This window comes from Lissotriton vulgaris, chromosome 10 (assembly GCF_964263255.1).
Source record: "Lissotriton vulgaris chromosome 10, aLisVul1.2, whole genome shotgun sequence".
Lineage (NCBI taxonomy): Eukaryota > Metazoa > Chordata > Amphibia > Caudata > Salamandridae > Lissotriton > Lissotriton vulgaris.
The window spans coordinates 1,142,512,964-1,142,530,775 of record NC_141698.1 but is presented as its reverse complement, the minus strand read 5'-3'; the positions used below and the strand labels follow the sequence as shown (position 1 = coordinate 1,142,530,775).

The following is a 17,812-nucleotide window of genomic DNA, read 5'->3' as shown; positions in this document are numbered from 1 at the left end:
AACTAGCCCACACCACCTCCCTTGAGTAAGCCTCAGACTGCTCTGCACCGCGACCCTCTGAGAGTCGGGCGCTACAATAGGGTGTTTAGTTCCCAGTGAAGGACAAGTGTGTCAGGTTATTTGTGCCGGCCTCACAGACGCTGCCTCGTTTTCCAACACAAATTGTCTGTCAAATCCATACCCAGGGCATTCTATTTAATTCACTGGAATAGTAACGCCTACAAATATTGGAAGATGAATCTAGACATGCTGAACCCATTTGGAGATAAATATGGAAAACCTCCAGTAAGTTATTGCTCCATGAATGGCTGCGCGCAGCACACTTGATTCAAATGAGTTGGAACTGGATCCCTGAGTACAGGGTACATCGTGAGTCCCTGGACATGAGGGAATTAATTTCAACTGTTGACAAATAAATTCTTAGACTCCCAGTACTTTACAGCATTTATTGGCAGATGAATCCAACACCACATTTTTGTTTATTTTATTAGATGATTAGTAATTATATAGAGAGCGCCTTGAGACCCTCAGGGGTAAGTAGCGCACTTTATAAATGACTTGATTGATTGATTATAAATGGCACGATTGATTATAAAGGACATGATTGATTATAAATGACATGATTGATTATAAAGGACATGATTGATTATAAATGACATGATTGATTATAAAGGACATGATTGATTATAAATGACATGATTGATTGATTATAAATGGCACGATTGATTATAAAGGACATGATTGATTATAAATGACATGATTGATTATAAAGGACATGATTGATTATAAATGACATGATTGATTATAAAGGACATGATTGATTATAAATGACATGATTGATTGATTATAAATGGCACGATTGATTATAAAGGACATGATTGATTATAAATGACATGATTGATTGATTATAAATGTCATGATTGGTTGATTATAAATGTCATGATTGGTTGATTATAAATGATTGATTGAATAACATGATTAAGTTGATCTATTTGGAGATTGATTCCTAAATCAAGGACCCTCCTGTCTGATCTGTTGGGAGGTGAGTCCTCCATTCCTGCCCCACTGCTTCTTGCATGAAAGATCGAGCCACAGAAGCTCGTGCCACGCTCCCAGGGGGGCTCGTCGGGAGGAGGCGGACTTTAGCTTCACGCTATACCTACGAAGTGCACGGGGTACTGGTCCTCGCACGTGACCCAGATCTTCACCTTCTTTTCCTGGGTTTTGTATAAGCAAATACCGTTTCGCTTGATGTCAAATCTGCACTCAGCGATCCAATATGGATTGTTACTTGGTAAGTCCCCATTATTTTGTCCCAGGCACAAGTCCCTAATGGTATTCATCCCAGCGTCGATGAAGGTGTGCACCGGTTTGCAGCCTCCGTTCTCCTTCCTGATTTTCAGAGCATCGATGACGACTGTGCAGAAATCCGCGCTTCCAAAGTTAAAGATGTGATTGTTTCGGAAAATTTTCCATGTCTGGGTTGAGGCCAGGCCGAGACTGCCCAGGGCTATGAAGCCCACGAAGAAGAGGCCGAGGGGAGACATCTTCATCCAGAGACCTGTGGGGGAGAGCAGGAGAAACTGTGAGCAGAGCAGAGAAAATGAGTGACAATGGGGAGCAGAGCAGAGAAAAGGAGTGACAGTGCCTGTTACTGGGGAGCAGGAGAGACTGTGAGTGGGGAGAACAGAGGAGCAGAGAAAAGGAGTGACAATGCCTGTTACTGGGGAGCAGGAGAGAATGTGAACAGAGCAGAGAAAAGGAGTGACAATGGAGAGCAGGAGAGACTGTGAGCAGAGCAGAGAAAAGGAGTGACAATGGAGAGCAGGAGAGACTGTGAGCAGAGCAGAGAAAAGGAGTGACAATGGAGAGCAGGAGAGACTGTGAGCAGAGCAGAGAAAAGGAGTGACAATGGAGAGCAGGAGAGACTGTGAGCAGAGCAGAGAAAAGGAGTGGCAATGCCTGTTACTGGGGAGCAGGAGAGAGTGTAAGTGGAAGAACAGGGGAGCAGAGCAGAGAAAAGGAGTGACAATGCATGTTACTGGGGAGCAGGAGAGACTGTGAGTTGGGACACCAGGGGAGCAGAGCAGAGAAAAGGAGTGACAGTGACTGTTACTGGGGAGCAGGAGAGACTGTGAGTGGAAGAACAGGGGAGCAGAGCAGAGAAAAGGAGTGACAATAACTGTTACTGGGGAGCAGGAGAGACTGTGAGTGAGGAGAACAGGGGAGCAGAGCAGAGAAAAGGAGTGACAATGACTGTTACTGGGGAGCAGGAGAGACTGTGAGTGAGAAGAACAGGGGGGCAGAGGAGAAAAAAGGGAGTGACACTGGGGAGCAGGAGATGTGTTCTCTGCCACTAACGCTAATGGTTTATGCTTCGGCATGCATGGTACAGCACTATGCACTTTAAGTGATAGATATGTCATGATTTTGCACACTGTGATGACTATTACGGAGCGATGTAGGGATACTATAGTGTATTTATGTATAGACAACCAACATGGCACGCAAAATGCTATTTGTAGATTTGCGATATGAATATTGCGCACATATACGCTCATATTTAGGTTTTACTACAGATGTGTATAAGTATTTCTAATATGGTTTTCAGTGCCGACTACGTCACTGGAAGCTCCCCTTTCCTTTAAATTCCCATTCATGACTAGCGCAAGTGATGTGATCAAGGCCACCGTCTGTGGCCGAAACGCGTCAGAGACAGCACCAGCTATGAAATAAATCCTTGCATTTTGGCACCAGCTATACACGTCGTCCATGTCCACGTTTGTGCGGGACTGCACATGGAACTGTTTTGCTTCGACATATATATATATATACAGGAAAGACACTTGTCTCTTTATGCTAAATAAACTAACCACACTGCTTGCACCTTGATCCTGTGTGGTGGTCTGTGATTCTAAGGAGTTCGTCATGATATACAACATCGGGTCCACTCATCGTTCAGTTTTGACAAAAGTGCATCCACTGCTCCTTCTTGTTTCCGTTTTAAAACATTAGACAAAGCGACAATGCAGTATTTCAAAAGCAGATGTAACTACAAAGAGCACATTTTGATAATACATTTTTATTAGTAGACAATAGCAATCTGAAGAGGCATTGCATAGCTTCATAAACACTGTGACCCCAATTCCATCACAGTCTCTCTCTCTCTCTCTCTCTCTCTCTCTCTCTCTCTCTCTCTCTCTCTCTCTCTCAGTCAGTCTATCTCTCTCTGTTATTCTGTCTCTCTTAGTCAGTCTGTCAGTCAGTCTCTCTCTCTGTCAGTCTCTCTATCTCTCTCTTTCTGTCAGTCTGTCAGTCAGTCAGTCTCTCTCTCTTAGTCAATCAGTCTCTCTCAGTCAGTCTATCTCTCCCTGTCATTCAGTCCCTCTCAGTCAGTCAGTCTCTCTCATTCAGTCAGTCAGTCTCTCTCTCTCTCTGTCAGTCTGTCAGTCAGTCAGTCTCTCTCTCTCTGTCAGTCTCTCTCAGTCAGACCCTCTCTCTGTCAGTCTCTCTCTTAGTCTCTCGCTGTCAGTCTCTCTATCTCTCTCTTTCTGTCAGTCTCTCTCAGTCAGTCAGTCTCTCTCTCAGACAGTCTCTCTCTTTCTGTCAGTCAGTCTCTCTCTTTCTGTCAGTCAGTCTCTCCCTTTCTGTCAGTCAGTCTTTCACAATCTCTCTCTGTCAGTTTCTCTCAGTAAGACAGTCTCTCTCTCTCAGTAAGTCAGTCTCTCTCTCTCAGTCAGCCAGTCTCTCTCTCTCAGTCAGTTTCTCTCTCTCTCTGTCAGTCAGCCTCTCTCTGTCAGTCAGTCTCTCTCTCTGTCAATCTCTTTCTCAGTCAGTCTCTCTCTCAATCAGTCTCTTACAGTCAGTGAGTTTCTCTCTCTGTCAGTCTCTCTCTTAGTCAGTCTCTCTCTCTGTCAGCCCCTCTCTCTGTCAGTCCCTCTCTCTGTCAGTCTCTTTCTCTGTCAGTCTCTCTCTCTCAGTCTCTGTCAGTCTCTCTCAGCCTCTCTCTCTCTGTCTCTCTCTCTAAGTCAGTCAGTCTTCCAGACAGTCTCTCTCTCCCTCTCTCAGTCTCTCTCAGTCAGTCATTCTCTCTCTCTCGCACACAGTCAGTCTCTCTCAGTCAGTCTCTTTCTCTCTCTCAAACAGGGACTCTCTCTGTCAGTCTCTCTCTCTTTCAGTCAGTCTCTCTCTCTGTCAGTCAGTCTCTCTCTGTGAGTCTCTCTCTCTCAGTCAGTCTCTCTCTGTCAGTCAGTCTCTCTCTCTGTCGGTCAGTCTCTCTCTCTCTGTCAGTCTCTCTCTCTGTCAGTCTCTCTCTCTCAGCCAGTCAGTCTCTCAGCCTCTCTCTCTCTTAGTCTCTCTCTCTGTCAGTCAGTCTCTCTCTCTCCCAGTTAGTCTCTCTCTCTCCCAGTCAGTCAGTCTCTCTCAGTCAGTCATTCTCTTTCTACATCAATCAGTCTCTCTCTCTCTGTCAGTCTCTCTCTGTCAGTCTCTCTCTCTCAGTCAGTCTCTCTCAGTCAGTCAGTCTCTCTCGCAGTCAATCAGTCTATCTCTCACAGTCAGTCAGTCTCTACCCCTCTCTCAGTCTCTCTCGTCAGTCGATCTCTCTTTCTCTGTCAGTTAGTATCTCTCTACCTCAGTCAGGCAGTCTCTGTCAGTCAGTCAGTCTCTCTCTCTGTCAGTCGGTCTCACTCTCAATCAGTCTCTCTCTCTCTGTCAGTCAGTCAGTCACTCTCTCAGTCAGCCAGTCTCTCTCTCTCTCTCTCAGTCAGTTTCTCAGCCAGTCAGTCTCTCGGTCAGTCGGTATTTAGTCTCTGAGTCAGTCAGTCAGATTCTACTCTCTCTCCACTCTCTCTCTCTCTCTCCATTCTCTCTCTCAACTCAGTCCACTCTATCTCCACTGTCATATGGTTCTATGTTTCTATATATTGTGTTAAGTTAGCATGAGCTTATTAAATGTTTAAACGCAATATTTTCTTTCAGCTTGAGTTTGCACACGACACCTAATTGTTATTGTAGCTTTCAACCTAGACGAAAGATGTGATTTATTTGAGAATAATATGTTATTGCTCTAGTATCAGTCGTGCTTGGTACACTTGGTACAACTGTCTGTACACCGAGAACTGCACACTCTAAGAATAACCTAACACAAGGTTGCTGAAGGCCTGATCCTCACACCACGTTAGACATAACACAAATAATGTTGCTGCCAACATTGGGCTCTACGCGGGTTTAAGATACAGTTACAGGGAATGAATCAACACACTTGATGCTTCGCATGCAGAGAGCTGGTAGCTGTTGATGTGATCTCCTCCTACTGAGAATTAGAGGTATGGGTCCGCCCTGATAGAACCCAGATGAGACCTTCTTAGATATAATATAATATGCTAATTAGGGTGCGCGAAATATAGGTGATACAGAATTCTATAGATTTTTGCATCATAACATGCTATCACCTTTTGCTTACTATGGATTAGTGACTATGCTGCTAACTCTGATTTTTATAATATGTATGTTGATATTATACAAGATACTGCGTTTGAGAATGTTGCATTGAAAAATAAACATTTCAAACTTGCACGTGTGTTCTTTGCCTCCCAGTTTCGGTTTGTAATGATTATATAACGAAAGAGTGTTCATGTGTTCCACGATACCTGAGGTATTCTAAGTTCATGTTCTGGATTGTCTAAGTCATTGGTAAGTTATTACTACCGATGAGACACTGTAGCTAGCTTGGTAAGGGGATTTCTGAAACAAAGGTGAGTTTTGGGTCACCCTAACTCACCCAGGTTCTAGATCTCTGTGCACAGTTCTGTGGGAGAACGGAAACCCTGCGACATGACGCCCAACGTTGATTGGCCTTATATCATGACACTCGAGTAGTATATCATTCAGACCTTAACGCCTTCATTCCCGTTTCCAGAAAACGGCAGTGTCGGAAAAACCTACCTATTTTTGAAATAGGTCTTTTTCAAGCTTGAATCTATCTGTAAACGGTTTCTTTGAATTACTACCCAGTTGTGCTACAAAGTAATCTTTGTTTTTTCACATTCCTGTGCTGACATGGCACAAGCCGTGGACATCCCGCAGCATAGTCGCATTGCGGTGCGTGACCATTTGCGGACTTATGATGTTCCTGTGGAAGGCTTGGCTGTTGTTCTGGTAGTGAGTGCGGAACATGCTTACCCGTACGAACTGTTTTATTCGTGGGTGACATTTCCGCCAGTGGACGCTAATTCTGGAGTGTTCCATTCATACACTGCCTCAGCTGTACCGGCTGCGTATGCTCCGTACAGAGCACTGGAGGTTCCTATTGATGCTTGGCAGCATGGAGTTTGGTTTGGTGGCGCCCTACCGCACGCTTTATCCGCTTCGAGGTTAGGTCTTTTGTCCATTCCGGGCACACCTTGGCCCGCTTTGGCTGGATTCACTCCTCACCCTCAATGCGCCACTTGTAACGTGGGAGATTTGCGGCGGCTTCATGAAGTCGTGGTGGAAGTGATTAGAGTGCTTGTTCATTACACTAGCCGTAATGTTCAGGACGCGGCCCCTAGGGGTGCACAGCTTCGTGCAGAACATGCTGGTCTGAAAATCAATCCGGTCATGGTAAATTCCGTGATGGGTAAAAAGCCCCACGACAAGGATGATTTTCCGTTCTGGCTTGCTGAGAAATTCGGCCAGCTGGAAGCTGTGTTTCCCAACACGAGTCCGGGTGATAAACACCGGATTCTTACACTAAGTTTACCGAAAGATTTGGCACCTGAACTTGTTGACTGTGAGACCTGGGGTAAGACTTTTGCAGCGGTCTATTCGAGGTGCTATGGCTCCCCGTCTGTGACCAATCTAGGTGGGGTCCTTAAACGTGTTCAAGACGAACACGGACCGGAGTCGGCTGTTGAATTGGGTATGCGCCTGTGTGGCTCCTTTGATGTAGTTTGCGATCTGATCCTTGCGAATGTCAAGGGGGATGCAGTGAACTTTCAGGTTGCTAACGCATTGGCGTTGGTTCCCGAGGCCGAACGACCCCGACGGTTGGCAAGGATAATTGTGGCTGCTTACAAAACGATTGGCCGCAATGCAATGGGGGTTAAAGCTTTTCCTGATAAAGAGAAAAAGCAGCCCCAGGGTCAGACATCGGAAACTAGTGGTCAACAAAAGTCCAAGAAACAAAATTGGCCTAAAAAACAGAATCAGGGTAAGCAGCAACAACAACAACAAACACAGGTTTCTGCTCCTGCGACTCCGTTGCCTGCGCAGTCGGATCGTGTTTATGATTTGCGCGACCGCGCGATGATTAAATCGCCTGAGAGGTTTCAGGCATCTGACCAACGCTCTCCTCGTTCCTTTCAGGACTCATCGGCTCCGTCAACCGGTGGTGGAGGGGGCGGCAGGGGCCGGGGTGGCCAGCAAGGACGTGGTCAGCCCCGCCCGCGAAACAGTGGAGAGCAGCAGGAAGGCTCTACGCCCAAGAGACCACAGTTTGCCACGAAGAAAGTCGCCGCCCTGACAGCGCATCGTTATGCCCCAGATAGTGAGAACGCGGCTTCGGAATCTGACGTGGGCTCTGACCTTGCTGGACAGCGCAGCAGAGATTACCATAGTGAGAGAGGCCCTCTGTCCACTGTTGAAGGTGACAGCGACTGATACTTATGTTGTGATTGAAACTGCTGATACGCATGTTGTTCCCCCTGAAAGGATTTTTGAAATTGTCCTGTTAATTGAAGGTGACATGCAGCGAACTGTAAAAGGGGTATTTTGGGAAAATCTCTCGTCTACGTATGACATTTTGCTTTCGGAGGCTGACTGGCCCCCACCTTTTGTTCTCGCAGCTCCGCGAGGGGAGGAGGTAATCCTGCCCAGTTTCGCGCACACTGTACCGAGAGTGGAAGCGCTGCATTTTGCAGAAGAGTGGGCTCTGGCGCTTGCGCCGGCTGTGTACCGTAATCAGTGTGGCTGGGATAAATTGTCACCAAGCCACGAGATTCCTTTACGGTCTCAGCCACAGCCTCAACCTCAATACCCCATACGGCGTGAAGCCAAAGCTTCAGTCACGGCTATCCTTGAACAATTGGAATATCAAGGTGTAATTGAAACGTGTGTGTCACCGATGAATAACCCCCTTTTTACTGTGAACAAGCCGGACGGCTCATATCGTTTGGTTTTGGATTATAGGCATTTGAACTCGCATTGCCGTAACTGCGCAGTACAAAATACTCATGGCTCTGCGTTAGTGAATAGTCTTGAGCGTAAACGGTTCAAAACCACGCTTGACATTTCCAATGGTTTTTATGCCCATAGATTAGACGGTCTAAGTTCCCAATGGACCAGTTTTACATGCGGCGGTGTGCAAAAAATGTTTCGGCGACTCCCAATGGGCAATAAGAACAGTCCTGGAGTATTCTCCGCCCGCATAGTCTCTCTTCTGGAGGGCTTTGACCCAGTTGCTTGTTCGTATGTGGATGACATTTATCTCACAGACGACGATCTTTGGGAGCATCTGTGTCGAGTAAATAGCATAATTTGTAACTTTGCGGACATAGGTTACAAGTTTAACTTTGCAAAGTCGCACATTGCAGAGTACACAGTGTTGTTTCTAGGTTACGAGCTTAACAACGAAGGGAAGGGTTTAGCACCCCACTTCCTGGAGAAATGCGCACAGTTGCGTTCTCCGACAACACTGAAAAAATTACAATCTCTGCTGGGCTTTTTGAATTTCGGGAGAACTTACATTCCGGAATATGCCCAGCATATCAAGCCTTTGTATGCTTTGATACAACCATCTTTTTCCAAATCATGCTGGCTGCCTGAGCATTCAGCCATTCTACAGTCTTTGCAGGCTGATTTGCTCGCTTCTGAATACTTACAAACTCGTGATAAAAAGACCAACCTAGTGATAAGAATTATCCCTGGGGCGGTGGGTTTCACGTACCTGACTTTTAATGAAGGAGATACAGTACCTATTGCTTACAAGTCACACTTGTACACTTCAGCTGAATTGCGTTTTTCCACCGTGGAGAAAGTTTTGACTGCAGTACAGATGGCGATTCTGAAGGAACGTGCCCTGTCACAAGGAAAACGCATGTTGGTTGTTACCCCGTGTCCTGCCTTAGAGGCGGTTACGAAAGCCAGTGTACCTAATTCCAAAGCTTTGCACCCTAGGTGGATTCAATGGGCTGCGTCCTTGACGTCCCAGGATGTCACGTTTATTTTTGACGCCACTTTACGGTCGCAGGAGTATTTACAGTATGAATTTGTTCATCCTTCTCCATTAGCAATGCAGCCGTTGGAGGATTTCCATTGCATCATTTACACTGATGGTTCGGCGCAGGTTGCGCATGGCTCTAAACATGCCTACGTTTCCGCTTGCGCCATTGTGGTCGGTGCCATGGTGAACGATGAGTTCAAGTCCAGTGTCGTGCACACGCAGACACTTGGGGACTGCACCGCACAATTAGCAGAGCTCCGTGCTCTGATGCTTGCATTGGAGTACGCAGATGCTAGTGTGACGACTTTGATCGTAAGTGACTCTTACTACTGTGTCCAGTCTTACAATGAAAACTTGTTCTTTTGGATTCAAAATGAATTTTGTGATTCCAAAGGTAGCACAATAAAACATAAAATGATCTGGGTCCGAGTGGCGGAACTTAAAGAGAAGTTGCCACTCGTGTTTGTGATTCATACTCTCGGTCATCAGCGCGTGGGGGTCCACGCTGTTGGCAATTCGCTTGCTGATGAAGCAGCGAAGTCAGCGGTATCAAAATACTTAGTTGCAGCAGTCAGGAGGTCCAAAAGCAAAATAGATGATGACATCTTGGCAGCAGTTGCTGCAACGGAGAAGGGAAGTAAATATCTTGCGGGGTTCCCTTCTAAATACACATACCACTTAAGTCCCGATAAGGTTCCTTATGTGAGAATCCCTGAGGTTGGCGAACGTCTAGTTCCCAACTCGGATCGCAGGGCTGCTTTGATTGCAGCGGCTCATGAAGGTGTGGCGTCTGCGCATGCGGGCGTCTCAGCCACTGTAACTCAGCTACAACAAAGATTCTGGTGGCGGGGACTGTACAAACAGACGCGCGATTATGTTCTTCAATGTGACATTTGCCAGCAGATTAAGCCTTCAACTGCTGCGCGTCCGCCTCAGACACGGTTGTATATCTCGAATAAACCACTTGGATGCGTTTATTTGGATCACTGCAGTCCATTTTCTTCTGATACTGCATACAAGTACATCTTAGTAGCGGTAGATTCATGCACACGCTTTGTGTGGGTATGGCCACATCGGAGCGCTGATTCACGTACTGTCATTAAGGATTTGCGAGTCTTTGTGGGAATTTTTGCCTGTGGTACCTTCCATTCGGATCAGGGTCCGGCTTTTGCCTCTAAGGCGTATAAGGATGCTATGGTTTCGATGGGGGTCCAAGTCAAGTTTTCGAGTCCCTACAGACCTGAGGGTAACAGTGTAGTTGAACGAATGAACCGCGACTTAAAGCAATCTTTGACAGCTCGAGTTATAGGCACTGGCAGAAACTGGTTAGCCCACCTCATAGGCGTGCAGCGTGCGCTTAATAATCTCCCTAGAAGGTCTCGGGGTGGGCGGACCCCATACGAAATGCTCTTTGGTATCAAGATGTATGTCCCTGACCTCGATGGGCTAGACAGCAAGGCCCAGGCCACGGCCTTTGACGTAGATGAACATTGCAATGTTTTACAGAATCTACAAAAGACCAGAGACAGTCTTGCAAAGGAACATATGCCCTCCACATCGGATGATGCGCTGCAGATCCCGGTAGTTGGCTGGCTACCCCAAGTTGGAGAACTGGTTCGAGAGAAGATCGATAACAAGAAAGAGTTTGGTCCCTCATATCGAGCACCGGTTCGAGTTCTTGAAGTGAAGAGCACAAGAACAGTCATTTTACCACCACTTCCAAGTCGTAAGGAAAACAGATTTATTTCTATTGACAATGTCAAGACACAGGGTGGCCGATTCTTCATAGCATGACACCGGCTGTATCCTGTCCTTCCATGGTGAGGCACTCTGTGCTAGCAATAAGATCTGGTGCAGAACAGGAGGTGTCCCTCGAGATGCCTGCCATATCCAGTCCTTTATTAAATACTATTCCTGTTACTAACATTGATGAGCTGAACTACACTTATCCTGCTGATTTATCGATGCCTGATTTACAGACCCGTTTGGCAGACCAATCCAGATTCTCTTTTGACTCTGTTTCGGAACTTTCAAAGAACCCCTGAAATATTTCAAAATATACCAAGTTATTTAAAAAACATTTTTTGATTCCTCCATGGACATACATTTGGTTGATCATATTTTCATTTTACCTTTTTATGTCAATTGGTTTTGTGTTTAATTTTTTCCGCCTGATCGATGGTCACTACGTTAAAGAAAGAACAGGAATTCGGTACCTGAATGGAACATTGGCCCCTCTTTCCTCTTCACATTCAGCGCACAGACTGAAACGAAACTTAAATACAGTCAACATTACTGCTTGGCCTGTCCTTGATGGGATTGTGTGGGATGCGGTTAGGTTTCAGATACATGGGCCCACTGAAGTGATTAATGTTCCAAATGTGCTTAGAGTAAACATGGGAGATGTGATTAAACAAAATATACGTTCTGATGATTGGGATATTCAGGCCGTAGAAGCATTATTTTCTGATTTGAAGTATTATGCTGCCTTCGATGCTGAGGATCTGTATTCAGATTCTACTAATTATGGTGATTTGTTTTGTTTTCAACACTATGGTAATCATTTTTTACATAAGACAAATTCCAGGCGGGTTGCTGTAAATTATACACAATGGGAACATTGCCCTGCTCCATTAGGTGGCAGCTCCAATACGTTTCTGAAAAAATACACTTATTTTACAGACTTTAATCAATCTAATCCCGAGTCATTTTATTTTAAAATGACACAAAAGTCCAAGTCCAAAGTTAGACTTACCGATACAAAATTGCTGTATTCGAAGTCCTTTCTGGACAGGTTGGCTGTAGATGGCTACGAGTTTTGGAAAGGAACAATTGACCTTAAATCGGTTTGGGGTACCAAAGATTGGCAGGTACAAGGCACTGAGGCTTTGCACGTGCATGTCTCGTCCCGAATCACATGTCGTTTTTAAATTCTTCCATTTTCCAAACAACATGCTTTGGATTGGCTACTTCTAAAAAATTAAATACACCGACCATCCCAGATTTAGAGGAATATTCAGGTTGGGGTATTTTTACTGATTTGTCCATTCATGAGTTGCAAGCTCTTTTGCACAATTCATCCTTTAACATTTCCAGTTTGGATTCCAAGGGTTGGCTGATATGGCAGAAGAGTGCTGATTCTTGCCAACGCCGTTTTCTGGGTTTGGCTAAAGGGTTCACAGAAGTCAGACCCGATCCCCGTTTTGAAGAAGACTATACTGTCACAACTTATTCTGTGGGGAAGCTGTGTCAAAATTGGTTACAACATTCCACATTAGCTGCAGTTACACTACATATGTCTCAATTAAATGATAATGTGGATTTGAATGATTTTATAAAAGGCCCAGCTAAAGGTAGATCTAAACGATGGCTGTATGCGATTTACAATGAAATTTGGAAAGTTTCCCAAATTGAGGCTGCTAAACGCCTGAGAGCTATTGATCAAGCAAATTTAGAAAAGGTGCTTGCAGTTGTCGATAACAGTATTAACACGCTTTCTTCCCGAATTTACACGTTGAACAATATTGTGTCTTCTGTTGTTGACATTGTACATGATGAAGTGTCCGTGTTATATCATGGTCAAAATCAATTGCGTTCTGTGATGCAGTTTGCTTGGACACTACAGACTTTGAAGTCTGGTCGAGTGCCTTGGAATTTTATGAACGTCTCATCACTATTTGCCCCATTTAATTTGACTGAAAAACAGCGTATGCTATCAATGAGAGATGCATCATTTTCTATGTTACACATTGAAAAATTAGAATCCTTGCCCTTTTCTGTGGCTGACGTGACTACTGCTACATGGCTTATCCATGGTGTTATTACCTTACCTTTTGCTCTGTATAAATTTACAAATTGTATGAAATATATGGCTATAGGGCGATATGAACCATTAGGCAGTGCTTTCCTACATGAGACATGGTCTTTACCATACACTTACAGATGCCTAAAAGAGGGAAATGAAGTGAATCTGAATGGTGAAGAATGCACACAGTCGCCTGACCGCTCACTAATATGCAGACACATCCAGTTGCATGATTCTTGTAATCAGGATAAACCTAATTTGGCCTGTGTTTTGAAAGGGACACCAGTTCCTGCAATAGTTCCCACGTTCACTTTATTGTCCAACGGTAGTTATTTACTTTTGAATAACGAACTGTGTTGTGGGTTACAGGCCGGTATCGCTTATGTGGTAACCGTTTCAGAGAGGGAGGTTTGTTGCAAGAATGTGCTATATCCACCCACGCATGGGAATTCAGATGTTTCAATTTGGCCACGAATACCAACCTTGAAAGCTGAGTTCAATGGTTTAAGCCGTATAAGAGCCCTATTGTCTCAAAAGCAGGTGGCCCTGAGCTCTGCCCGCGAAACTTATGTCCTTCACATAGCAAACACACGCACAGAGGTGCAGGCACTTTTAAGTACTGATTTGCCGTTTCATTTCTCCGAGCTGGTTCATCAAATCTTCAATGCCTCCTCCACAACAGGCCTGGCTCATTTTTTTAAAATGGTTAGCAGTGGTCTCGTGACTACATTTGAAAAAGTATTTGGTATTATCCCTGCGTTCTTTCATTCTATATTCGCTAGCCTGTTTGGCGGATTCCCTGTTTTGCTGGCTTTAGCTGCAGGCGTTCTGGTGATATTTTACTTTATAAAACATGGATGCCCATCCTGCGCAAGGAAACGCTCAGCCCCTACTGATGCAGTTTCGCAACCGGATGCTTGATTACTATGGCTCCTTGCCGCTTGCGACTTTAAGCACGGCTTTTGGATTATCGTTCAGATTTTCCTATTTCACATGTGTCCAGCCCGTGTTTCATTGCCTGAGCTGTGATTTCGACTGGGCCATTGATTTGTGTCTCTGTTTACCGACTTCTCCTGACGTCGATTTTGATCAGCTGATGAACCCCGTAGTGGCTCACGAGTTGGTCTGTTCTGGCGAAAGGGTTATGGCTGTGGCAGCGATGCATGGACTAATGGGTCAGTGGGACATATTCGCAGCGGCGCATGACTTTCTGGCACATAGTGTTCTCGAGAACCCACTGAGTTGTCCTCTGATGTTGCTAGAGGAATCGGTGTTGGAGGAGCACGTATGTTCTTTCCCATTGCTTAATTGGATGGCTGAACTGTTTTCGGATGATGACAGTGATTTCATGTTGGAAGCTGTAGCTACCTATTTTGCATATTCATTCAACCCATGAGTGACTTTGAAGACTTTCATTATTATGGCACGTGACTTTTTAGTAATTCTGAATGGTGCCTTTTTCAATACGAACATTCGATTTTCATATGTTCTGGGCCTATGAACTGAGAGTAGGCCTTAAGTTCGACTTTTATATTTTGTGTGGCCACTATAGGCATTCATACATATTTTTGTTTTTAAATTTTACATACATTTGCATACATTTAGCTTGGCTCAATATCATTGAACTCTGCTTTCATGTTTTACCTTTCATATGGTATTAGCTTGTGTTTTCTCCTTTTTAAACCGTCCTCGGATCATTGGGGGGGTGTCATATGGTTACTACGTTTCTATATATTGTGTTAAGTTAGCATGAGCTTATTAAATGTTTAAACGCAATATTTTCTTTCAGCTTGAGTTTGCACATGACACCTAATTGTTATTGTAGCTTTCAACCTAGACGAAAGATGTGATTTATTTGAGAATAATATGTTATTGCTCTAGTATCAGTCGTGCTTGGTACACTTGGTACAACTGTCTGTACACCGAGAACTGCACACTCTAAGAATAACCTAACACAAGGTTGCTGAAGGCCTGATCCTCGCACCACGTTAGACATAACACAAATAATGTTGCTGCCAACATTGGGCTCTACGCGGGTTTAAGATACAGTTACAGGGAATGAATCAACACACTTGATGCTTCGCATGCAGAGAGCTGGTAGCTGTTGATGTGATCTCCTCCTACTGAGAATTAGAGGTATGGGTCCGCTCTGATAGAACCCAGATGAGACCTTCTTAGATATAATATAATATGCTAATTAGGGTGCGCGAAATATAGGTGATACAGAATTCTATAGATTTTTGCATCATAACATGCTATCACCTTTTGCTTACTATGGATTAGTGACTATGCTGCTAACTCTGATTTTTATAATATGTATGGTGATATTATACAAGATACTGCGTTTGAGAATGTTGCATTGAAAAATAAACATTTCAAACTTGCACGTGTGTTCTTTGCCTCCCAGTTTCGGTTTGTAATGATTATATAACGAAAGAGTGTTCATGTGTTCCACGATACCTGAGGTATTCTAAGTTCATGTTCTGGATTGTCTAAGTCATTGGTAAGTTATTACTACCGATGAGACACTGTAGCTAGCTTGGTAAGGGGATTTCTGAAACAAAGGTGAGTTTTGGGTCACCCTAACTCACCCAGGTTCTAGATCTCTGTGCACAGTTCTGTGGGAGAACGGAAACCCTGCTACACCACTGTCTCTATCTCCACTCTCTCTCCACTCTCTCTCTTCACTTTCTCGCCTCTCCACTCTCTCCACTCTCTCACTCTCTCTCTTTCTCTCTCTCCACTCTCGATCCACTGTCCCCCTCCACTCTCTCCCCTCTCTCTCTCCCCACTCTCTCTCCCTTCTCTCTCTCTCTACTCTCTTTCCACTCTCTCTCTCTCTCTCTCTCCACTGTCTCTCTCCACTCCAGTGGCGTAACAAAACTTGAGGGGGCCCCCCTGCAAACTACATGGACGGGGGCCCCATCCAATTCACCGTGCCAGTCTAGATCTCTCAGGCCAGCGACCCGCCATACTGCATGGGATGCGGGACTATTGTTACACCACTGTCACCTATGCAGCCGTTAATAGTAACACTGGATGGTGGAGTCAAAGGTTGGGCTTAGTCTGCCAGCAGTCTATCATCGGTGGTGGTCCATTCATTACAGGGTCCCTGCCATCAGTAGGCCGGGGAAGTTTGCCCATTTTTAGTTGGGTTTCCTGATGCAGACTGCTGTCATGATATACAACATCGGGTCCACTCATCGTTCAGTTTTGACAAAAGTGCATCCACTGCTCCTTCTCGTTTCCGTTTTAAAACACTAGATAATGTGACAATGCAGTATTTCAAAAGCAGATGTAACTACAAAGAGTATGTTTTGATAATACAATTTTATTAATAGACAATAGCAATCTTAAGAGGCATTGCATAGCTTCATACACACTGTGACACCAATTCCATCACAGTCTCTCTCTCTCTCTCTCTCTCTCTCAGTCAGTCAGTCAGTCTATCTCTCTCTGTTATTCAGTCTCTCTGTCAGTCAATCTCTCTTAGTCAGTCTGTCAGTCAGTCAGTCTCTCTCTCTCTGTCAGTCTCTCTATCTCTCTCTTTCTGTCAGTCTGTCAGTCAGTCTCTCTCTCTTAGTCAGTGAGTCTCTCTCTCTCAGTCAGTCTATCTCTCTCTGTCATTCAGTCCCTCTCAGTCAGTCAGTCTCTCTCATTCAGTCAGTCAGTCTCTCTCTCTCTCTGTCAGTCTGTCAATCAGTCAGTCTCTCTCTCTCTCTCTGCCAGTCTCTCTGTCAGTCCCTCTCTCTGTCAGTCTCTCTCTTAGCCTCTCTCTGTCAGTCTCTCTATCTCTCTCTTCTGTCAGTCTCTCTCAGTCACTCAGTCTCTCTCTCAGTCAGTCTCTCTCTTTCTGTCAGTCAGTCTCTCCCTTTCTGTCAGTCAGTCTCTCACAATCTCTCTCTGTCAGTTTCTCTCAGTAAGACAGCCTCTCTCTCTCTCAGTAAGTCAGTCTCTCTCTCAGTCAGCCAGTCTCTCTCAGTCAGTTTCTCTCTCTCTCTGTCAGTCAGTCTCCCTCTCTCTGTCTGCCAGTCTCTCTCTCTGTCAGAGTCCCAGTCTCTCTCTCTCTCTCAGCCAGTCTCTCTCTCAGTCAGTCTCTTTCTCAGTCAGTCTCTCTCTCAATCAGTCTCTCTCAGTCCGTCAGTCTCTCTCTCTGTCAGTCTCTCTCTTAGTCAGTCTCTCTCTCTGTCAGCACCTCTCTCTGTCAGTCCCTCTCTCTGTCAGTCTCTCTCTCTCTCTGTCAGTCTCTCTCTCAGTCTCTCTCTCCCAGTCTCTGTCAGTCTCTCTCTCTCAGCCTCTCTCTCTCTCTGTCTCTCTAAGTCAGTCAGTCTTCCAGACAGTCTCTCTCTCCCTCTGTCAGTCTCTCTCTCTGTCAGTCAGTCTCTCTCTCTGTCAGTCAGTCTCTCTCTGTGAGTCTCTCTCTCTCAGTCAGTCTCTCTCTGTCAGTCAGTCTCTCTCTCTGTCGGTCAGTCTCTCTCTCTGTCAGTCTCTCTCTGTCAGTCTCTCTCTCTCAGCCAGTCAGTCTCTCAGTCTATCTCTCTCTCTCAGGCTCTCTCTCTGTCTACATCAATCAGTCTCTCTCTCTCTCTGTCAGTCTCTCTCTCTGTCAGTCTGTCTCTCTCAGTCAGTCTCTCTCAGTCAGTCAGTCTCTCTCACAGTCAATCAGTCTATCTCTCTCAGTCAGTCAGTCTCTGCCCCTCTTTCTCAGTCTCTCTCTCTGTCAGTCAATCTCTCTCTCTGTCAGTTAGTATCTCTCTACCTCAGTCAGGCAGTCTCTGTCAGTCAGTCAGTCTCTCTCTCTGTCA

At 45.2% G+C, this 17,812-nt stretch overlaps 1 long non-coding RNA gene across 2 annotated transcripts in view; it reads right to left on the bottom strand.

The window, feature by feature from the left end:
- Positions 1–432: 432 nt before the first annotated feature.
- LOC147689482 (uncharacterized) overlaps positions 433–17,812 on the bottom strand; it is a 62,725-nt gene continuing 45,345 nt past the window's right edge. For both annotated transcript variants that reach the window (XR_015300619.1, XR_015300620.1), the window contains exon 3: positions 433–1,561. This is a non-coding gene — a long non-coding RNA (uncharacterized LOC147689482). The remainder of the gene's footprint in view (positions 1,562–17,812) is intronic.